The sequence below is a fragment of the Choloepus didactylus genome, chromosome 17 (genome assembly GCF_015220235.1).
Source record: "Choloepus didactylus isolate mChoDid1 chromosome 17, mChoDid1.pri, whole genome shotgun sequence".
NCBI classification, from domain to species: Eukaryota; Metazoa; Chordata; class Mammalia; order Pilosa; family Megalonychidae; genus Choloepus; species Choloepus didactylus.
Window position 1 is genome coordinate 12,085,690 of NC_051323.1, and position 25,220 is coordinate 12,110,909.

The 25,220-nt window shown below is 38.4% G+C and overlaps 1 protein-coding gene across 2 annotated transcripts in view; it reads right to left on the reverse strand.

The window, feature by feature from the left end:
* The window catches only part of CTNNA2 (catenin alpha 2), a 1,138,501-nt gene that overhangs the window by 747,637 nt on the left and 365,644 nt on the right, over positions 1-25,220 (reverse strand). The gene's annotated exons all lie outside the window — the stretch shown is intronic.

Here is a 25,220-nt window from a genome sequence, read left to right on the forward strand (position 1 = left end):
ACGCAAACACACAAAAACAAATCAACAAATAAGTCCTACAAACACCCACTGGCTAAATGTTCAGTATAGTGTTCTTAAACAAACAAACAAAAATATGATTACCTAGTTTAAAATATATGACTACTAACCCTGGGGCAGTCTCTCCCAGTTTTCCCATTAAGGTGCGTATTGACACAGAGGAAAAAAGGAATTTAGTAGCACTGAAAGCTGAGAAAGAAACACCCTACTGACAATGATGCATGATCATAATTCTGGCTCTGAATGCATTAAATACTTCTTTTAAAAACTGAAGTCAGAGATAAAAGCATAAGTCAAGACCATTTAAATAAATTAAATGAGGTGTCTAAATCAAAAAGCATGTTATTTGTTCAGTTTTAAACACTTACTCTCCCTGTAGTGTATCAATAATTAATACAGATATATTTTCATCTTTTTCATTGCCTGATAAGTGTTCCCAGTGAGAATATCTCTGTCTTTACATGAAAAGTTTCTCTTGAACTAATTGGGGTTGCATTTGAGAAGGAAGATACTAAGGACATTGAGTTTTACTCATCTATTTTTTATTAAACTTCAGAAAAACTTTAAGCACCATTTTCCACTTGCCTTAAGTTTCAAATTGCATAGTATCTTATTGATCACTTATTCTTTCTTCTCAGGCAGATCCTTAAAAATAAACTAATTATGTGATTTATCTGCTTAGGATATTATTTATAATTAAACAGTTCAGTTTCATCCAAAATAAATGATGAAGATAATGCTTGATAATTCAACAGCACCTTTTATACCTAGATACTTAATTTTTTTTAAAACAAGAGAACTCTAAGTCCACGTTAACTTCACTTTATAGGAAAAAACTGATACTGAGGAAGATATAGTGGTTTAGCAAAGGTAATGAGTCAACTGAATGAGGAAGTCCAGCTCTGGAATGTTCCCGATGGATGGCGTGATTAACCGGGTGAGTTGCTGAGTTGTGGGGCATCTCCTAGGTATGCTCCCAAGCTCTGGCAAGTTCACTAATTTACAACTAATCACCACAAAGCAGAGCAAAGGTAATCACTCTTAGCCTTACATCCAGATTGATTAGAAAGCTGGTGTCCGAAATGCATTGAATCAATCCAAGTGTTTACAGGTAGAGCAACAACAATGACAACAAAAGAAAACAAAACTGATTTTACACTTTTGCTGAAAAATAGTCACATTTCTCCTTCATTCTCCTTGAACCCTCTATGGTGATTGACATTGTGGGCCAACTTTTCTTTCAGTCTGCAACCTCTTGACCTCCAAGCGGTAGGTATTAAATGCCATTTACAATAAGCTCCTTAAATTAAGCCTGATCAAGGCTTTACAAGACATACTTTGCTGTGGTTCTCCTCCTACCGCTCTGACAGCTCCTTCTCTCATCTCTCCCCCAGTTCTTCTACCTTGATACACTTCTCCTATTTATAGCACATTAGCGCATCTCAAGATCCCGCTCCTTGTCTTTAGATGCTCTCTCAATACTCTCTTTCTTGGAGAGCTCAACTACTCCCTTGCCTCACCCATCACCTCCTGTGAAAGAGAACCAAAGTTCCATGTCCATTCCTGACCCTCTTGCCTCTCCAGCCCTCTGTGCAAATACACAGTGGACTTCACCACTGGATGCTCTACTAGCACCTCATTTCTGCCCAAAAACCTCTCCCTCATTTCTTCCTTAAATAGTCACAAGGTAAAAGGCCAAGGAAGAAAACCTAGAAATGACATGAAGAGAATAATCTAGCAATTGAATAATGTTACTGAATTATCAATGTTTGATTTTTTCTTTTTTAATTTTAATAACAGGAGAAACAAACTTCTTATCTCTGAAGTTAGTTACATTCTATGTCTGTGGCTTAGAATGTTAAATTATCCATTTAAAATGAAAAGTCAATTTATATTTCTCAGAAGCAATTGTGCCTTAATTGCTGTTATCAACCTAATAAATTACTAGGTGATTTCCACAAACTGGTTATACACTCAAATTTCATGTCTGATGAAAGAATAATTGTATCAATATTCTGCAAATCTGAAAAGGAAATTGGTTCATTGGCAACAAGGGAAATGCCTACACCTTGAGCATAAACTCATCTATCTTTTCCTGTCTTTTCTAAGCAGGCAAATTAAGATGGGGAAGAAACAGTTTGCGTCTCATAGGAGTAATGTGCAATATGTTAATTGCTTTTCAAGAGTTACCTCATGGCTTGAAGAATAATCTTTTTGCTTAATTGGATGGCATATTCTCTTCTGAGCTCTGGATTTGGATATGCATCTGCTGCTGATGATTTAAATTATATGGACTCTTTACACAACACTTGAAAACGGAAGCCTAAGAAGAGTTAACTCAAACAAGAAGATAATGAATGCCCATCAGGACAAAAGAGAATCTCACTGAGGTATGAAATGTCTATCACAGAGAAGCTGATATGGTATATGGCAACAATCCAGAGGCTGAGAGGAAATTACGGATGGATGAGCCAGATAGCCTCTAAGATCAAAATGATCAATATACTCATTTATGCATTCATTCAACAAACACTTATTTTACATCTTTGTGCTAACTGTGCGGATGAAAGTACAAATGAGACCTGGTCTCTATCCTCACGTCCTCATGGAGTTCACACATGAAGAGAAAGACTCTTGAAACAGAATAACATATTAATATGTACAAAGTACAATGGTAATGTTGTGGGAATATTCATTTAGTTATTGGGTGGATTAGGGAAGGTTTCCAAAAAATAAACTACATCTGTTAAGGATGAATACGAATTCATAAGGTGGACAAACATGAGAAGGAAGGTCAGACAGAACAAATATTATGAGGAGGGAAACAAGTGAAAAAAAAACAGCAGTTTTGCACATGAAGAATGACAAATGGCTAATTGGGGTAAGAATGTAGAATAGACGACAGAGAGGAGGAAATGGAGAAAAAGGCAGACGTGAGATGGGAGAGGAAGGCTGAGAGCTTCTGAAATGACATGATGCTGTGCTAAGAACTTTAGAGGTTTGTTTCACTGACAAATAAAATCTGATTCGGTTTCTGGAAAAGCCAGAGATGGTGGAATTTAGGGAGAAGAAGGTGGTGGTAACAGGTAGGAGGTGCAGCAGGACAACTGGTTGGGAAGTTACTGCTATGGTCCAGGCAAACATTACCAGCCTGAGTAAACCAGGGGCCATGGCCGTGCAGGGGACAGGACTGAGCCACAGGCTGGAAAGGGGGCTAAATTCATAGGAATTCAAGATCAACCACATGAGGCACAAGAGAGGAAAGTGGATACATTTTCAGTTTTCTGGATTGAGTGGCCACATTAAAACAAAAAAAAAGTGCAGTTCCTTTACTAAAACAAGAGATCTAGGAAGGAGGAAGGTTTGGCTTGACAGAGGGAAAAAAAACTTGATTTAGTTTGAGAAACTTTGAGGTCATTAGAAATCATCCAAATGAAGGTGTCACACCGACAGCTGGACATAGGCCTGGAGCTCAGGAAGAGGTTGGGGCTGGAGAAAGTGATGTGGTCCTTTAGCAAGAGCCAAGTATAAATGGAATAAAGGATAGAACCCCAGTGAAACACCATATTCAGGAGGCAGGAAAGAGAAGTGAGCCAAGGAGGTGGAAATGTAATGGCAAAAGATGCAGGGGAAAAAAAAAAAGGAGAAAAGAGTTTGTTCATGGAAGTCAAGGGGAACATGGCCTTGAAGGAGGAAATAGTTTAAGGAAAGTGAGGCCTGAGAATGACCTCAGAAGTGAAGCCTACACAAGTGGCAGTTTCTATGCCAGACGGTTTGATGACTTTTATTTAAATTCCTGAAATTCAGGATAAAGGACATATTCTTATTTAAACCAAAGGGCTAAAGCACAGGGCAAGGTTTTGTAACTGTCAAATTTATTGTGTGCTGCCTGGGAATCCACCTTGCTTTGCTGAGCCACTGGCCTCAGCACTGGCCTTTGGCCTAGTTAATAAGCAGCTTCCCAGCCCGGGGCAGAAATGCCCTCAGAACCCAAATGCACATCTGTGGCCACCACCCACACAACTCAGCTGGAAATACAGCTGGTCCCAAATGGTAAGCTCACCATCCCCACTGCCCTCAGGCCCCCAGTTCCTTTCCCTTTCCCACATATTTGCTTTAAACTGCCCAATCCTTGACTCCTGCAGGAAATCTACCAACCCCCAGCCCTGGACCACAAGGAAGGCACAAGCCCCCGGGGCTGTCTGCTCTCCCCAGGTGCTCCCCACTAGAGCACCCGAGCTGATCAAGCTTCAGTTAGCTCCTAGAGCTGCACATCCCCTGTTTCTGGAACCTGAAAGAAAAAAACTATCTTTTCTCATGCATTACAGCCTCGTTTTCCATTGTGTCACATCTGTCCTCCACCCGGACTCAAAATTAAAATACAACTTAACTAATTTGAAACACAAGATCAGATATACATTATTCTATTATTGCAATTATTATTATGGTTGTCAGCAATTTTGCACCATCAGGAACTTTCCTCCATCCCTACATGTAAATAAATTTTGACAGCAATCGTGACCCTTCGACTCAACTGACATCTCACCACATATGCTATCCAGCCAAATACAGTCACTCATTCATTGTTTCTCTCATCCAACAAATGCTTATTGGGAGCTTACCGTGTGTTAGGTACAGTGTTAGGCACTGGAAGTAAAACTGCCAACACACAGTAAAACTTTTTAAAAAAAGGATAAATTTTAAAAGGCTGTAAATTGAAACATCCAAAATACATGTGCTGCTGCTTGTTGCTGTTTATTTACAGCTCCATGTGGAAAGCAGTGGTTCAGAGGTGGCTGGAAGGACAGATGTCTTGTAACTTTTGAGCAATCTGCCATGTAAGAAAGTGCAGCTTTGTTAGCGTGCTCGGCTAAATAAATACTATGTACCTAAGTTTGCAGTACTAATTGCTAATATGTTCCTTTTAGTCTCTATTCCTTTGGGTTAAACATATTTATCCCTTTCATTTTATCTAGACTGCTATATTTTTTTATGTCCCTGACAATTCTTCGGCTCTCACCCTACTCCCCACCGCCCATGTTCTACCCTCTTCCACAATCCAGTTATAAAATGGGCAAAAGACATAAATAGACATTTTTCCAAAGAGGAAATATAAATGGCTAAAAAGCATATGAAAAAATGTTCATCTTCATTAGCTATTAGGGTGTAAGAATTACTGGGTCAAGTCCCTCCATTTATCTTTCTTTCTGCAAGAGGTGCGCTTTACATGGCAACAGGCCTGACCTGTATGAGCTTAAATTATAAAAATGCATGTGGATTCGAGATAGCTGTTTATCTCCTGGATTGGCAAAGATTAACCGATGAGAAAATTAGTCTTTCCTTCACATGCTTGACGATATTGTGCAAGGCTTACTTAAGTAGGGCAGAGAAACAGAAACTTCCTAAGGAATTAAACAAAGGATCCTGCTAGCTTGTCCCCAATCCATCTCTGCACACAGATACCCTCTAGTGTTCTGATTTTAAAGTAATACTCCTTTACATGGGAATATAAACAGTGGTCACTAAGGGATGACCATTTTATAACCCTACCAGTTATTCTAAAATAAAATCAATCTATGAAAAACAACTGGCATTTGTGTAACTGTAAATGTGTAATCGCAGATAAAAAGCAAAATGACAATAAAGAACAAACTGCAGAATTAGGATTGTTGAAAACAGCAAAATAACCAGATGGGAAATCAAAGTCACCGGCAATAGTTTGGGAAATAATTTGTTTGAAGATTTTGGATCAAAGACTGCTACGCAAACAATCCAATTATAAAATGGGCAAAAGACATAAATAGACATTTTTCCAAAGAGGAAATATAAATGGCTAAAAAGGATACGGAAAAATGTTCATCTTCATTAACTATTAGGGAAATGCAAACCAAAGCCACAATGAGATACCATCTCATGGAATAGCTACCATTAAAGAAACAGGAAACTACAAATGCTGGAGAGAATGTGTAGAAATTGGAACTCTTATTCATTGTTGGTGGGACTGTATAATGGTATAGCTGCTGTGGAAGACAGTTTGGTGGTTCCTCAGAAAACTAAATATCGAGTTGCCCTATGACCCAGCAACTCTACTACTCAGTATATACCCAGAAGATCTGAAAGCAGTGACAAGACCATACATTTGCACACAGATGTTCATGGTGGCATTATTCACAATTGCCAAAAGATGGAAACAATCCAAGTGTCCTTCAACAGATGACTGGATAAACAAAATGTGGTATATACATATGATGGAATATTACGCAGCAGTAAGAAGGAATGAGATCCTGAAACATGTGACAACATGGATGAAACTTGAGGATATAATGTTGAGAGAAACAAGTCAGACACAAAAAGATATTGTATGATTTCACTAATATGAACCCCTTAGATAATGTAAAATCAGAGTCTTAAAATGTAGAATATAGGGGACCTAGAGAGAGAAAGAAGCCAGAGAAGGGGGGAGCAGTTACCTAATATGTACAGACTTGTTAACAAGGTTGAACTAAGAGATATGGGAATGGACGGTGGTGATGGTAGTTCCTTAACGGGTAAACATGATTGAAAGGGGTTGTTTAAAGTCATGTATCTCACAGATTAGCAGTACAAATATGAATAAGTTCTTGCACGATCTACTTCTAAGGTATGACATTTGTACAAACAGTTAACAACAGAGTAGTATATGGGAAAAACTACTTATTGCATGCTATGGACTATATTTAATAGGAGTACCTTATTTTTACCACACCAATTCTAGGGGTATATACTTGGGGGGAAATAAGAGTTATGGGGTGTTTTGGGTTATGTAAATTATCTAAAATTGAGTGATGATGATTGTACAAATAAGTGAGGATAATGTGAGACATTGATTGTTTCTTTTGGATAGAATATATGCTATGTGAAATTAGGGACCCCCTACTTAATAAGTCAAGCCCTCGATTTTGAGGCTTGCTCTCATGAAACTTACTTCTGTAAAGTGGACGCTAAGCCTACCTATAATTATGCCTAAGAGTCAGTTCCAGAGAACCTCTCTTGTTTCTCAGATGTGGCATCTCTCTCTCTAAGCCCAAATCTGCAAATAAATTCATTACACTCCCCAATACGTGGGACATGACTCCCAGGGGTGTGAGTCTCCCTGGTGACATGGGATATGATTCCCTGGTATTGTGGAACTGAGGATGCCTTCTTGACCAAAAAGGGGAAAAGAAATGTAACAAAAATAAGGTTAAGTGACTAAGAGATTTCAAATAGAGTCAAGAGGCTAAGGGTTTACTCTTATGCAAGTTTCAGCTAGATACTGCAAATTGCCACAGTATGCCAAGCCTCAACCAACAGTATTCCCAAAAACCCGAAAGAATACCCAGGTCTCTATCTGAGACTCCATGGAAGTTTCACTCTCTAAGTTTATTCTTCAGAAACTTAAAACCTTCAGATTGCTCCTATGCCAGATAAGTTCTGAAATCCAGAGGCATAAGCTTCTTCAAGAACATCAACCAGCTGCATCCCCCTTCCCCATAATGTCAACACCCCTTTTCAACATGAAGAAGTTAGAGTGGTCATTGCCCAGATATCCCGGAAGATTGAGACAGTGATCAAATGAGAGGGAGGAGTAGCAACAAAAGACAAGATAGGATTTAACAAAGGTTATGACCACCAAATCATTATATAGGTATTTCTTCTTAGTCTCCAGTGTATTACAACAGCTAGGAGGAAATAACTGAAATTGTGGAACTGCAACCCATACCGCACTTTGAAATTTGCTCTATAACTACTTGTTAAACTGTACTTTGAAAGTTATCACTTTTCTGTATATATGTTATATTTCACAATAAAAAATTGTTAAAAAAAAAAATGTAAGGAGAAGAAAGGAACATGGCTCTTGGAAGCAAGCTGGCCTGGGTTTGAATCCCAACTCCCATCTCAAAGCCAGGGTCCCCAGGTGGAAATAAAGAATAAGACAGTAGTAGCTTTGAGAACAGATGGAGCCTCCCGCACCCGTGCTCTACAATATGGGGGGAGCTAAGTGACCTCTGAGCCTGATGTGGCTCTTCCCTTATTATTTAATTGTTTAATTCTTAATAGAATAACTTGGATAAACTTGGATACTGTTGACTTTCAGGGCTTGGAAGGAGCTTAGATCTCCTTTTGCCAGGTCATGGCATATTGCTAAATCCAGTGACGCCCCCTCACGTGACCTGCCCAGCAGCATGGGACCCAGAAGCCCTCTGCCCTGGGTCACTTCCCACCTCACTGGTTCTCCTTCTTCGTGGCGTTTGAAGTTCCACCTCATTGCCCTGACCTCTAGCCACTGGAGTGTTTCAGGACACTTGCTCCTCTAGACTCTCATGCTCCCTTTTTGGCTGTCACCCAAATTGATGTCTCCAGCTCTGAATTCTTTTAACTTCAGATTTGTAGCTCCAGCTGTGTACTCAGCATCTCCACCTGGATGTCTAACAGGCACCTCAACCTTATGAGGTCCTCCATCCTCCCTTCAAACATTTTCTCACAGTCTTCCTCTTCTCAATAAATGGCAGGTCCATTTGTCCAGCTGCTCAGGTCAAAATTTTGGTGTCAAACTTGACTCTTCTCTTGTTTCTCTCACACCCATATCAAAACCATCAGCAAATGTTTTGGCCATCTTCAAAAATATATGTGGAATATTTATGCCTCCTCTGGTGCTATCACCCTTGTCCAATCCACCACTCACGCTCTCCTAGATGATTCCACAGCACTGACTACCTCTGTGTGTCTTTGCATACTGTTCTCAAGAAAGCAGCTCCTGGGGAACCTCTGTGAAATGTAAACCCTCCAGGATAGATAGATAGATTATGGATAGATAGAATGATATGGTAAAGTGGCAAAATGTTAAAAGTTGGTGGATCTGGGCATCTGGGTGAGGGTATGTTGGCATTTTCTGTATGGGTTTAATATTATTTTTTGCAACTTCCTGTAAGTTTTAAATTACTTCAAAATAAAGTTTTTAAAAAAAGACTGATACACAATGGTTTATGTTATATATCCTAGCACAGCATTCCCCAATAATGAACCAATTCTTTACTTGTCCAAGCATTCAGTAATTGGACCATGGCAAATTACTAATGTTTGATTACAAAAATCTAAAACCAGACAGTCCACTTTTAGGGGTTGATCAATATTAACTAAATTTATAGTACAAACTTTGTTAAGGTATGAAGTCTTAAGACTTAATATCGTTAGGTTTAACCAAAGTGGTTGCTTTTAATCATTTTTTCCAAAAAAGAAGTAAATCAAAGGAAAACAATTTTTTTAAGTGCAAAGAGGTTCTAGAAAATTACCTGTTTCTCAGAATACCATGGCTAATATTTATTTAGTATTTACTTATATTTACTTATAGTAATTAGCATTATTTAGTGTTTATTCAGTTTTGCAAAGCGTTTTTTTTGGTTGATACCATTTAATTCTCACAACAGACCTATACAGTCACATGAGCCCTGTGTTATAAATAGGGAAACAGGAGCTTAGAGACTTGCTCAAGCCTAGGAAGGACTAAGACTTAACCAAGCAGCCCCACTTGAAAGCCCACACAAGGAGTACCAGTAAAAACCAGTCTACCTACTTGCAGTGAATTCAGACTATGGAAAGAAGTTTAAACTTCACTGTGCTAGCAGAGGGGAGGCACTGCACTGCTTTAAATAGATAGGAGGCAGGGCAGTCTCTGATTTTTGGAAAGGTAACTTTAGTTGAAGGAGGTGGAAGGAGGACAGAAGAGTGGAAGGAAAGCATGGAGCAGGCCACTGTCATCAAGTGGAGACACGAGAATTTGATAGAATCAACTATTTAAAAATGTTTATTAACTACCTACCATATGTAAAAACAAAACAAAAAAAAAAAAACTGATCCAGCCAGGAGGTTGCAATGGTTTTGACCACCAAGGATATCTCAGTTATCTTATGGAAATAGGATTTGCGTCTATAACCATAACAAAACATGGTAAAGTTTTAAAATTGGGGGCAGGTAAGCCTCTGCAGCAATTACCTTGGAAATCTCACTACAAGAAGGAACTTCTCCTTCCTCCCTCCCTCCCTCTCTCCCTCCCTCTCCTCCTCGTTCCCTCTCTCCTTCCTTTCCTACCAAAAATTAAAGCTTTTAAAAAATAGAATAAGAAATTTCATCTCATAATTTCCCCCCAATAATGTCCTGCAAAAGCAGTGGATCCACCTGCCAGAGATGGTGGAGTGGGGACTTCTGATCTAATGGTAGTTGACACTGCATGGCTCAAACATCTTTCCCAACTTTGAAGTTCTTTGGGCCTTTAGGAACAAACAAAAAACTTAGTAAATTAGTTACAGAAATGCTCTCTGAGAGACCTTCTCTTCCTCCTCCTCTTCCTCTTCCTCCTTCTTTCTTTCCCTCCCCCCCCCTCCCTTTCCCTCCCCTCCCCTCTCCTGTCTCCTTTCCTCTCCTCTCCCTCTGCCTCTCTGTCTCCTCCACCATATTCACCCTCCCTCTCTGTCTCTTTTTACTAGGGATAAAATTTATAGTCCCCGTCTTTAAAATGTCATGAGTTTTCTTTGTTTACATTGACCTAATGGGCAATCACTTTCAATTACGTTTTTATTTTATTTTTTGTTAATTTTTTTCTTCCATTACATTTTAAATAATCTTTCTTAAATTGAGGTTTATAAAATACCTAGAAGATAGTCTTCAATATTGTATCATGATCCACCAGGAACAAATGCAACTCTTGTGTTTTTTTAACTGAAAATTGAGAATATATGGGCATGGGTTAGTAGAATTTACATTAGGGACCACTTTAACATCTAGCTGAAGAGAACCAATTTTGCATGGTCATTACTGTCTAAAGTCACTATTTGGTGAGATTTCGTTGTATGTAGAGGCTTCCATTAAATTAATTATTTAAACGAGGCAAAGCTAGCAGATTTATAGGCATTCTGTTGACAACACTTTCATAAATCTAGAGAAAGAATTAAAGAAAAAAAATTTGCTGTTTGAATATGTTTGCATTGGAGAGAGAGAGAATGAATGACACTGCAAATGGGGTAAATTGTTAACAATAGGTGAATATAGGTGAAGGACATTTGGAGGTTCTTCATGGAGGCATCTCTCTTTTATTGTGCTTTGCTTTATTGTACTATGCAGATAGTGTGCTTTTTACAAATTGAAGGTTTGTGGCAACCCTCTGTCAAGCAAGTCTGTTGGTGCCATTTTCCCAACGGCATGTGCTTGCTTTGTGTCTCTGTGTCACATTTTGGTAATTCTCTCAGTATTTCAAACTTTTTCTTTATTAGTTTATCTGTTATGGTGACCTGTGATCTCTGATGTTCCTATTGTAATGGTTTGGGGCACCATGCACCCTGCCTAGATAAGACAGTGATAAATGATAATCGATAAACGCCATGTGTGTTCTGACTGTTCCACCAACTGGCTATTTCCCCGTCTCTCTCCCTCTCCTCGGGCCTCCTTATTCCCTGAGACACAATAATGAAATTAAGCCAATTAATAACCCAACAATGGCCTCTACGTGTTCAATTGAAAGCAAGAGTCGCACATTTTTCACTTTAAATCAAAAGCCAGAAATGATTAAGCTGAGTGAGGAAGGCATATTGAAAGCAGAGACAGGCCAAAAAAACAGGCCTCTTTTGCCAAACAACAGGAGCCTATTGTGAATGCAAAGGAAGAGTCCTTTTAGGAAACTGAAAGTGCTATTCCAGTGAACACACAAATGATAAGAAAGCAAAACAGATATTGCTGATATGGAGAAAGTTTTAGTGGTCTGGACAGAAGATCAAACCAGCCACAACATTCCCTTAAGCCCAAACCTAATCCAGAACAAGACCCCAACTCTCTTCAGTTCTATGAATGTAGAGAGAGGTGAGGAAGCTGCAGAGGAAAAGTGTGAGGCTGCAGAGGAAAAGTCGGAAACTAGGAGAGGTCATTTCTTGAGGTTTAAGGAAGGAAGCCGTCTGCATAACCTAACAGTGCAAGGTGAAGCACAAGTGCTGATGTAGAAGCTTCAGCAAGTTATCCAGAAGATATAGCTAGGATCATTGAGGAAGGTGGCTACACTAAACATCAGATTTTCACTTCAGATAAAACTGCTTCTATTGGAAAAAGTTCTAGGAATTTCATAGCAAGAGAAGAGAAGTCAATGCCTGGCTTCAAAGCTACAAAGGCCAGATTGGCATTCTTGTTAGAGGCTAATGCAGCTGTCCGCTTTAAGGTGAAGCCAATGCCCATTTACCAATCCAAAAAATCCAAGGCCCTTTAAGAATTATGCTGCATCTACTCTGCCTGTGCTCTATAAATGGAATGACAAAGCCTGCACACCTGCTTATATCATGGTATACTTAATTTTTAAGACCACCATTAGGCCTACTGCTCAGAAAAAAATGATGCTCAAAATACGACTGATCATTGACAATGCACCTGGTTACCCAAGAGCTCTGATGGAGATGTACAATGAGATTAATGTTGTTTTCATGCCTGCTAACACAACAACCATTCTGCAACTCATGGATCAAGGAGTCATTTCAACTTTCAAGTCTTATTGTTTAAAAAATACAGTTTGTAAGGCTATAGCTGCCATAGAAAGCGACTGCTCTGAGAGATCTGGGCAAAATCAATTGCAAATCTTCTGGAAAGGCTTCTCCATTCTAGATGCCATTAAGAACATCTGTGATTCATGGGAGGAGGTCAAAATATCAACATGGAAAGCGTTTGGATGAAGTTTATTCCAAACTTCATGGATGACTTTGAGCAGTTCAGGACTTCAGTAGAGGAAGCAGCTGCAGATACATTGGAAATAGCAAGAGAATTAGAATTAGAAGTGAAGCCTGAAGATGTGACTGAGTTGCTTTAGCCTCATGATTAACCATCAGCAGCTAAGGGGTTACTTCTTACAGATGAGCAAAACAAACGTGGGTTCTTGAGACAGAAACTACTCCTGGTGAAGATGCTGTGAACATTGTTGAAATGGCAACAAAAGATCTGGAATATCCATAAACTTAGCTGATAAAGCAGCAGCAGGTTTAGAGAGGACTGACTCCATTTTTGAAAGAAATTCCACTATGGATAAAATGCTATCAAACAGCATCACACGCTACAGAGAAAACTTTCATGAAAGGATGAATCGATGGATGCAGGAAACATCATTGTCTTATTTTAAGAAATTGCCACAGCCAAACCAACCTTCAGCACCCACCACCCTGATCAGTCAGCAGCCATCAACATTGAGGCAAGACCCTCCCCAGTAAAAAGATCACAAATCACTGAATGCTTAGATGATGGTTAGCATTTTTTAGCAATAGAGTATTTTTTAAATTAAGGTATATACAGTGTTTTTAGACTTAATGTTATTGCACATTTAATAAACTACAGTATAGTGTAAACATAACTTTCATATGCATGGGATACCAAAAAATTGGTATCACTCGCTTTATTGCGGTAGTCTGGAACCAAACCTGCAGGATCTCCAAGGTATTCTTCTTTTTATATTTGCAACATTCCTTTAAACAGGGTTTTAATTTTTTCAAATAAAACTATTATTTTTTTTTAATCAACTAATGTTAGTGAGAGAAAGTTTGGACTAACAAGGAAAAAAATTCATACACCCACAACCCAAAGAAAAACCATAAATATTTTGGTGCTCTAATATATTAACAATGTACATATTTAATAAAATTATATGTACAATATTATTTTTATTGTTAACTAATAATAATGAAGAAAAAAATACTGTAAATGTGGTATAATTAAAACCTTGGCTTGTCTTTGACTTCAGTTCCTCGAGAAGTCACCTCTGAATCTTCAGAATTTCCTGTGATTGGAGGTCTTTTTTGTTCTTCTTGGTGGGCCTGGGGGCACACCTGGGAGTTACAGGGTGGGGCCAGCCCAGACCTGCAGCCTTAGGGTGAGGGCGACCATACCAGAAAGACCAACTAGGTGATTAGGGGGTTGGGGCTTTGGGCCACCTCATAGTGGCCCACCACCCCCCACCTCTGGGAGGGAAGGGGGCTGCACACTGGGTTCAACCCGGTGGACATTGATTCTATCAATTATGCCTACATAATGAGACCCCCATATATAAACTCGAGACCCCAAAGCCCCGGTGAGCTTCCGCAGTTGAGAAAATGCATCTCTTTCTGGGCCAGTAGAGTGAACCATGATAACTCCACAAGGAGAAGACACAGAAGCTTGCTTATGAGACCCTCTCTCACCTCACCTTATGCATCTCTTCTTTTGGCTTCTTCTTATTTATATCCTTTTACTGCAACAAAATTATTGCATATGTATAGCATGTTCAGTGAGCTCTGTGAGTCATTCTAGCAAAATTATCAAACCCAAGGGAGTGATGGGAGCCTCAGAATTTGCAGCCAGTTTGTCAGATGTGCAGGTGGTCTGAGCCCCTAAACTTGTTGCTGGTACCTAAAGGGCAATATTGTGAATATTGTAAAGGAATATCCTTCATTTGTGGAGTCTGGTCCAACTCCTGGTAGTTGGAGTCAGACTTAGATTGAATTCCTGTGGTATTTGCAGTTGGTGGAAGACGTTGTTGTGGAAGTTTTGGCAAAAACTATACAGTAGACCCTTCAGATTTGTTGGGTGTCTTCACTAGAAATTTGTTTCTTCATGTCTACTTAATGCAGGATATGTAATTTCTTAGGTGCCAGAATGTTTATTAGGTCTGCCGTTGCTTGTGTCACTTTAGGTTTATTTTACAGCCTCAGTTTTTGACAGTAATCTGGTTTGTAGACTTGAGAGAATCTTGCAATAAAAGCAGGATGTATCTACCTGGCAAACAGCTGCCACACTCTGGGCATTTGTGGCAGGTCGAGTACATTGTCTTTTCCACCCTAAGAGATCTTTCGCTCTTTGAAATCTCCACAAATGTCATCTTTCTTAAAATCGATTACAGGCCTTTGTAAATAAAAGTGTACTGTGAAAAAACTTTTTTTTTTCCTCTTTGGTGATATTGCCATGCTTAAGGACTGTACCAAACAGAGACTGTGTTTTGAAAATGTGGAATGTGAAAATCTTTGGAGCACCCATCCCAAATTAATTTGTGCGAACGACAGAGATATAGTTCTCAAGCAGTACATCACCTGAGAAGACTGAACCATGTATTTGTTAACAGGTATAAAGAATTCTTAACTTCAGTGCAAATCTGTCTGGTTTCACTAGGCGAGGAAAGTTTCTTAGGGATTGCTGCAGCTCAGACTTCTCAATTATGAACTCATTTGGACCTTCAAATAATATGCATGATTATTTTCTCAAAGAAATGAAGCTATTTTGGAGGACAAAAGAAAAAGAAATAATAGATAAAAGGATAGTTCTGTGCCATGTATTTTTATATAGAAAAATTACATCACAAAAGCTAGTTATTTTTAACTTTTTAAACAAGTGTCAAAACTAAGAGAAGGGAAAAAAATATCCTAAGTTGGCCATTAGCCTAGCCCTCAGTGTTCAGAATAAGCTTATGAAGGGTGATTAAAGTTACAGAAGATGACAGGAAGAAATCTTCAAACGGATATACGTATAAAAATGTTTCCGGTCTTTTCGAAGGTTCTATTAAAGCAGTCCTGGAATACAAGCAGTGTCAGTTCCAGAATTTCTTCATGGGACAGACTTAGGGGGGCCATTTGGTTGGAAGTGAGGCACAGTCTGTCTTAAAGCTGCATTTGCATAGCAAGCAAATTCTTTTATTTTAGATTATATGATTATTTTGGGGATCTTTAGGGATTCAACAGTGATTTTGAGGGAATAACACCCTATCGCCCATTCCTTCTCAATGCCATAGAAATTGAAAGATTTCTGTTCTTACTTTATAACTATTTGTATGACCTTAAACGAAGTGTTTGGACTCTCTGGAAATCACTCGGAATTTGTAAACAGGGTTATTTGGACTAGACGGTAACAAGAGGTCTTTTTGTGTTAGTGATCGATGATGCTCTGATAGAGCCACACATTAGAAACTCCCTCTGTTTTACATTTGTATGTTCCAGTCTAGGAACCCACTGGTAACTCAACCACTGTTTGGGATTTTCCCTTGCGGAGCAGAATCGTCTGCCTCTCAAGACTACAAACGGCACTATTGTATCTAAAACTATTGTCAAGTGACCTTAACTTTTCAATCAGGATCTTTTTCCATAAAGCTTTTCCAGGGGACATCTAGAAAATTTATTTTAGTGGGAAGATGCTCCAGCTGACACCCTATAATGAGGGTTTAGAGAAAAAGGTAACTAGCATTTATGAGCAATCATCCCATCAAATGATTATCACAATCCTAAGGGGGTGATATTATCACTCCATTTGATAGATAAAGAAACAGAGACATTGAGGGAAGAGGACCAGACTAGGATTCAAAGTTTCAACTCAAGTTCTGCTTGCTCTCTTTGTGTTACACGAGGCTGTCCCAACGTCCACAAGTGTGACCAATTCCGGCTCAGTTATGTTTTCAGTTATGTTGTTCACCTGCTGCCATGCATGCATCTGTGGGAAACTGGTTCCCGACAGCCTTAGCCCAACGAATTTATGTGAATCAGAACAAAACAGGGTATCAGAGAATGGGGAAATGAGAAAATGGGACTCAATAGGTTATAGTAAACTTTCTAGAATGTGCTGCTACAGGAGTAGTTGGGGGGAGTTTGTTAAGGAGTTTAGCTGAAGAAAAAAATAAATTAGTGTTTCTATGGGGAATGGTGGGATTTACCCGTGTGTGTGTTTGTTTCATTGAAACAAATTAAATCTTAGAATATGAGAAAATTAAGCAGTACATTCCCAATGCTGGCCCTTGGAAGCATGCAAGAAGGAGCTGGCATAATCCTGGAGGGCAAGATAAAGGCGAGCACTAGCAACATAAGAAATCATGGAAAAAGTAAGACTACCGAGTTAAACATTTTAAATAAACCACACTTTAAACCTGAAAAGCTCACTACATCAAATGATTCATTTGGTTACCAAATTTTAAAGTAAGACTAATAAATAAATGAAAACAGTTCTTTCCATCACATTTAGACAATTAGACTATGATAATCAATTTCATCAGTATTCACTGTTATGTTTAGTACTAAATATTTGAAGTGAAGGTGAACTCATACCCAGAGGATCTGTCAATATTTTCAAAAGAGAAGATTATTCAGATTATTCTAACTGAGAAAAATACAGATTCTTACATTTTTCCCTGTGATGGGAAATAAGGCGAGAACTGAAACAATTTTGATTAAACATTGATGGGAAGCAAACAGAGATTTGAATATCAATTACCTAAGATAACATTTCAAATCTCATTCTGTTATTTGCTCAACAATTTTTCTAGCTCCATAGTCACTGATTGAAATATGGAAGAGAAAATTAAATTTCCTCGGGTTATTTCCTTGGAGCAATTATGAAAAACATGATAGAAAGGTAAAAGATACTATCACAGAATATTCCTAGTTTCATAACATCTTATAAAGCTAAAACTGTTGGGAAGCAAGAAAGATATGGAAGGTGTTAATATCCTAGAATAAGGTTTCAAGGCAATAAATGATGATATTGGATAAAGGGGTCCTGGGGAGGGATGTGTGTGGCTCCGAGTGTACACAAGGACATGCTGTCGTTGATATTGGCTCCTTTTGTCCCACAGCCCCCAGCAGAGCCACCTCAACTCTCCACCCTACCTTGCACTTCTCTGCCCACAGACTCGTCTGCATCTGCATCTCTCTTTACCATCTTCCCCGGGGCTATAAGTTTTTCCAAAAAGGATTAATGGGACTTCCACTGCATCACATTCATGCAAAATGGATGCCATCAACAGACAATAAGATCTCTGAAGGCAGATTGCACACTGTCCATATTTATATCCCTTAGATTGTAGGGCCATAGGACATGCTTAAATTATGCTATATGTTTATGGGTATGCAAAACCCACTGGAGTAGTTTTTAATGTTCTGTTTGGCCACCAGATGTCAGTGTATGATAAAGAATGCTATAACATCAGGGATTGTTTCTAGCTAGAAAGAATCAAAAGGCTAGTTTGATGAGTTTAATTTGCCAGTGTGGAAAAGAGCTGATAAATTTATTAGCTACTCCACTGGAGAACATATGGTGAACAGTTGAGAACTGCTGGGCCCTACTTACCCCCTAGTTAGTGACAGTAGGTTCTACAAGCATAAAGGGAATATCTGTTCCCACTTTTTAAAATGTATGCATTTTTTGGTTTTTTTTTTTACATTTTTTCTAATTTAAAAAATGAGCATGCCAAGCACATAGAAGGAGTTTGATTAAATATGTAACTTAAATGAAATGAGAAAATCCCTATATATTGTAGAATTTTGTTTAAAAACATTCAAAATCTATACTATCTGCTTAAGTTACTAGGCATTAACTAATAGTCATACTGGAGGCAAGTAAATTAAGGTCCCAAAAAACAAACATTAATTCAATTAAGTTATAGCATGAAAAAAATCACCTTTCCCCTAAAGAACTGAGAATTCTCAAGATAACTTGATTGGATTTATAAAAAATGTTTGGTCTTATTAATTGACTTAAGCCTACTCTACAAAACATTAACTATCTCCACCTATGAATATGGGAAGTACAGTCCTCAGGTCCTGCTGATTCTACCTCCTCAATATGGTTCCGATCCACATACTTCTCCCCATTTCTCTTCCAACAATGAACTTCAGGCAGGCATCATCCCTCACCCTTATTAGTCCCCTTGCCTGCAGCTTTGTCCCTTTCAAAGCCATCTGCCACCCTGCAGCTAGAGGGATCTATAGAAACACCAATCTGACCATGTTGCTCTCTTGCTTAGATCTCCCAGCAACTTCCCAAATGCTTTCAGGGTGAAGCTCAGTCCCTTGCAAGCCCTGCAAGGCTCTCAGGATCTGCTCCCACTCTTCCATTAAGTCCCAGAACTAAGCCCTTTCTGCTCTCTCTATCCCCCAGACCCCTGCAAGTAACGATGTTCTTTCTGCCTGATAAGTACTCTCATTCTCACTTCATCATGGTAATTGTTCCTCGTCCTTTAGACTTGCATCAAACACCACGTTCTTCAGGAATTCACCTCTGGTTGCATCTTCCACAATCTACATGTCACTAGACCTCAACTGGATTAGGTACATAATGTATAGGTAGAGAGATAGAGAAATAGATAGATAGATAGATAGATAGATAGATAGATAGATAGATAGACAGATAGATGCATACTTCAGCCCTAATGCACTGTAGTAACTGTGGCTGTTTATTCATTTCCTCCTTTAAACTTTCATTCTTACATCTCACCTGGCACATGGTAAACTCTAAGCTCTCAATCTTAGCTCTCCTGTGATTAAAACTTATCCTAAGAGATATAAACACGAAAACCTAGAGATGTTATCTGAATTACTCAGGGCCAAACATGCTTAGTTATTTACAGAATTGGGTTACTAGCTGAACACCTGAATCCAAGCCCTGGTTATCCCAATACCCCAGGCTACTCACAAATGCCATTCAGTGGAAACCACTTTATAGGCAGATAGCAGAGAGGATAATCAAGGGATATAAATAGAGCTATTAAACAAAAAAGAGATATGATATTAACTATAAAGATGTGAAGCACTCAAATTAATCAGCATGGACTCCGGCCCCAAAATTCCTGAGCTTCTCTGCTCCATATTTTTTAGTGCCTGAATTAGGTACCTGAGATTGTTTCCCTGAAGCTAAATGGTTCTAGATTTGCTTACCAGCTTTCTTTTTTCTGCAGTTGGCTTCCACCATGCTATTTGCTGTAGAACACTCTTGCTAAATCTTGCAATTTCCTCATCAGTGTGTTTACAATATTTTCATAAGGCCCTGTCTTCCCCTCTCATTCTCCGTTCTCATTACCATGTAAGATAAGGAAACTTATGGGATCTTCCCAATGTAGTATGGAAGTGCCCTGATGTCTACATCAGAATGACTTCATGGAATGCCAAGAAGATGAGGCCTGGGGTAAGCCTTTCTGATAAGTAACACATTCCAACATTTCCATCCACTGAATAGACCAGAAAGAGAATTATAAATTGATCAAGAGTAGGGAAAAACAATAATAACAGCAGTAGTAGCAAAACATCTTCAGGAAAACAAAATAAAGGAGAAAAAGGAAGATAACCTAAGAAGCTGGGGCAGGAGGCAGGAAAAATTAGGTAGTCACAGGGTGGGTGACATGTAGGGTTGTCACATCATGGTGACAATTTAGCTCAAGCACTGCCTTATTTCTCAACTGTGGATAGTTAAGTCTCCCCAGTGCTGTCAGAAGCAATTAAGTAAAGAGGAAGGATAGTCAACATGATTAAATGCCTCCTCCCAAAGCTGAAGCAGTTGAGAACCAGAATTTAAAAGTAAGTGGATTTTGTGGGTGACAGGTCCCTGGAGGCCCTCAGTACGGCATCACAGAGATGGGACAGCAGCAGAGGTTAATGACAAGGGTGAAAGAGACAAGCCAGCCATGGACAAGGAATAGAAGCAAGGCCTAGAAAGTACTTCGGTTAGGAAAAGAAAAAAAGAGTGAAAATAAAAACTATAGTAACTATAATAGTCTAATGCTTTGTTTTTATTTTTTTATTTTTAGTTTGTAGACCAGGGATAAATATTTCCTGTAAGCTAAGGGCATGGAATAAGTGGAGGAGAGACTAAATGTGCGAGAAAAAGACAATTACTAATCAAGCAAATCTCATGTTAAGTGGGAAAAGAGGAAGCAAAGGTACAAGTGGAAAACTTAAAGTTAGAGGAATTTGAGATAACTTTCATTTTTTGATCCAAAAAATAAAAATAATTTGAAAGGGAAATAAACATAGATTGTAAAGATAGAGCCATAAGTGGTGCCAATTTCAATTTTTTCAGTGTCTTCAAATATAAAAGAAATTTCCAAAAATGAGACATAGTATACACTCTTCTCTTTAATAAAATTATATACATATATATTCTGTAGGAATAGCACCCAATTTTCTTCTCTCCCACTCTTGAAAGTTTTCTGGCAGTTAAAATTACCATTATAATATGATTTACTTCTGAGCAGTCATTACATTTAAAAAAAAATCTTTTGTGCATTCCTTAGGAGATAATTTCACTACATAAAATCAACCACTTCAAGCTGCCACATTTAAACAGGAGCTGATTTTTCCACTGATTAGCAATCATTTTACTTTTTGCTATTGTATCAAAGAAACTCTCCTGACAGTTGGAAGTTGTTAAAATACTAGGTTTCTTTCCTCATTCATTGGCTTCATAAATCACTACATCATCTGTCCATGGATGTGAATAGATGTGCCACAAACTGAACCACAATTATAACTACCCAGATAGAAATCAAGTCTCTAATTTTGGAAAATGAATGTAAAATCTTTACCTTATCCTTAATCAACCATTAAACTCTACAAATCAATTATACAACTCATCCTCCAAAACACTGGGTTAGACACACTTGTGACCATTAATATGAAGTACATTTCAAATTCCATTTTAGAGCATTTTAGCCATGCTGACCTTGGAAATATTGTTTTTATTTCTATGGCTCCTTTGAATCAGGATCTCAAAGACACTTTCCTTATTTAAAGCTTCATTACATTGGCAAGCTATTAAATCAAGCAACAGGAAGGTATATTGCCAGAAAAGTAAATAACAGGAAGTTTAAATGAGTTTTTTGCCCACTGTGACATCAATTCGTTTAATATCTGAGAATAGAATTTAGAACTCAAGACAGATGCCTATGAATTCTAAATCAATTTCAAGTCATTATGCCTGCCAATAAAAACATATCCATCATGTAACTATAGAGCAGGAATTCATAATTCTGTTATAAAGTAAATAGAAATGACATTATTTTTTAATGACAGAATATCAAATTTAATTAAGGACTGTCTAGATACCCTGATATCAGAAATGATAGGCAATCTGCAAATAGTTAATTACCTTATATGTTGTACTATTCAATAAAATTTCCTAGTATGACTACATTTAAGAAATCAATGAATTAAAGCAGCATTTACTAAGTAACGATTTTTAGGGAACACCCCAAATGAAATTACTGTCTCTTTGAATTGCTAATTCAGATAGCTCCATATGTCGTTTTTTTTGTCAACTGCTGAAAAATAAAATTTTCAAAATTAGATAATATTTCGTGCAAATTTCATAGCTTGAGAACCAGTATACCTATTCCAAAGCCCTATTTGTCCAGCATGAGAAGTTATCATGCAGCAAAAGAAAAGAGTTGAAGGTTCAATATGTCATCATAATTTGCAATGGATTTTCCCCACAGGATCTTATGTGTGATTTTATGAGTTCAAATCCTTTGGTAAAACTACAGTGATGTTCCCATTGTTAAATTCACTTGGAGCCAAAGCTCCTTTCAATGAAAATGGCCTGGATGCCAAGAGAGAAGGGGAAGCTGGAGTCCTCTCAGCCTTGGGCAGCAGGTGACAGCTGCTGAAGGGACTGAACTGTCACTCAGGGGAGTTCTCTACATGCTATACTTCTGACACTCTATAGCCACCTCCCCATGCTTTCTCCTTTACTTTTCTGGTTATAAAATAAATGATGACTGTAAAAATACAGCTGTCCCCAAACCTGACTAAATAATACATTGTTTTAGTTTCCCAGGTGCTAAAGCAAACATCATACATTAGGTTAGCTCAAACAATGGGAATTTATTGGCTCACAGCTTCCAGGCTAGGAGAAGTCTAAGATCAAAGTGTCATGAAGGCGATGCTTTCTTTCCAAAGACTGTGGCATTCTGGGGCTGTCTGTCGGAGATCCTTGGTCCTTGTCTTTCCCATCACAGGCAATACACATGGTGGCATCCTCTTTCTAGTCCAGGTTCCGCTGTCTTCCAGCTTCAAGTGGCTTCTCTTCTTCGTTCAATTCCCTTTGCTTTTAAGGACTTCAGCCATCTTGGACCCATAAGACCAGGGGTTGGAACCTGAACCCACCTTTTGTGGGGGACACGAACCAATCCCCAACATCCATCATTTCTGAACTAAGCACCATTAGTTAAAACTTGGGTCACCATATCCCAAAGCACCTTATCATACAAATATTTTGTATTTGAGAATGTTTGTCACTTTCTATCATGTTTAATTGATGCATAACTTTTAATTCTAATGTGGTTTTAAAATTAACATGGCATTCTAGTGTGTTATTGTCTGAGTGCATGGCCTGATCATAATTTTTTCCCTTAAAATACAGTCTCATTCATTCCTTACTCCAGAAAAGTCTTCATCATCTCTCGGTCAAGTTCCAAAAGTTCCCCTTCAGAATTTTTACTGAGATTGCCTGAATATCATAAAAATTGACAGGGTCAATAATTTTCCTATTGGATCATAATCTCAGGATCATGATGCCACTTAAAAATGAGAAAAATTTGCCTCAGCAAAGTTATATAACTTTCTTTTCCAGGTTCTCCGCTTATAAGGTATGTTTATTTCTAACAAATACATAAAAAAGTAACATCAAGTAATGAAACAAAGTTAACAAATTATTTTTACTGTTTATTTTTATTGTTAATTATTTTTATTGTGAATTGGATCTCTTTTCCCATTATACTATTTTTTTTTTTTTTGGCACTATGGAAATCTAGTGATTTTTGTATGTTTATTGCATAATTGATAAACTTACTCAACTTTTTATTAGTTCTAACAGATATTCACTTATCTCCTGAGATTTTGTGAATACAACTATGTATTAGTTAGGGTTCTCTAGGGAAACAGAATCAACAAGAGAGATCTAAATAAAAAAAATTATAAAAGTGTCTCATGCAACTGTGGGGATGCACAAGTCCAAATTCCATAGGGCAGGCAGCAAACTGAGAACTCGAATGAAGGTGTTCAATGAACTCCTCAGAAAACGCTTCACTGGCTAGCCAAAGAAGAAGTGAAGGTCCTCTATCTGCTCCTTAAAAGTCTTCAACTGATCGGATTAAATTAATCTGATTGAATTCTCTCATTGCAGAAGACACGCCCTTCGTTGATGTAATCAGCTGCAGATGCAATCAACTGACTGATGAGTTAATAAACCAGCCTTCTGATTTATTAACCAGCCATAAATGTCCTTGCAGTAATGGTTAGGCCAGTGCTTGCTTGACCAGACATCTGGGCACCATCACCTGGCCAAGTTGACACATGAACCTAACCATCACTAATTACATGTTATTAACTATCAGTTTCTGGGCAAATGCTCTAAATGTATTATCACATTTTATCCTTACCAAAAAAGAAAACCAAAAAACAAAACAAACAAAAAAAACCACCTTAATCAATAGTATATGGTCTGATTTCAATACATATTTTTGGACTATATGAAAAAAAATAGCGAAAGAGGTGAGAGTCCTTTGAAAATTGCAAAGAGCTATCTGTACACAAGGTGTTATAACTATTCCCCAATCATATCATCCCTCTCCATGCCTTTCACAAGCATTGCTTTGTCACGATCCTCTTTTCTAGCAGCCAGTCAGCCACCTCCTGTCAAAAATTTGGGTCAACATCTCCAAAAGCAAGCTCTTCATCTTTCTCTGCAGCCATAAGTAATCTATTTTTCTCTTATGAATTCTTACAATATTCTGTTTTATCACTTCAAAGATGTTGAGTATGTTGGATTTGCCTTATCTCCCCTATAAGAAATAATAACCTTTGAAAGCAGATACAGATTTCTGGTATCTCACAAAACATGTAGGCTCTCAGTTAACATAGGACAAAGTCAGATGAATTCCAGCTTCTCCCAGGTGGGCTCATACCCTGACAGTGGGGTGCTGATGACATCATCCCTCTCATTCATTTTGATGCCTCAATTATACTCCAGGCACCGAGAGCCATCTGCCTGCTTGCCTCGGTGGGACACTCGGCCAGAAACAGCAGGTGCAGGATGCTGTCACTCACGTGGCCAGCACAGGCACTAACAGGCGTCTGCTCTGCCTTTCCCAGAGTGGCCTCCACCAGAGGGAGATGGGGCCCCAAGTGGGATCAGAGAGCAGAACAGTCCATTTGTCACTGATTAAAATGAAAAAATCAAAGGCAGCTCTTCACCCAGGCTCAGCACACAGGCAATCTACAATTACACTGCCCGCAATATGTGTCCCTCTAAAAATAAAGGCATTTACCCACATGATAAACAATGTCCCTAAAAGAGCCCATGGAGTCGGAAAGTTAGTGTACAGGGTTTTTACTTGGATGGCATCAAGAGGCTTAAACACAGTAATTAGTTTCTTTATGCAAACT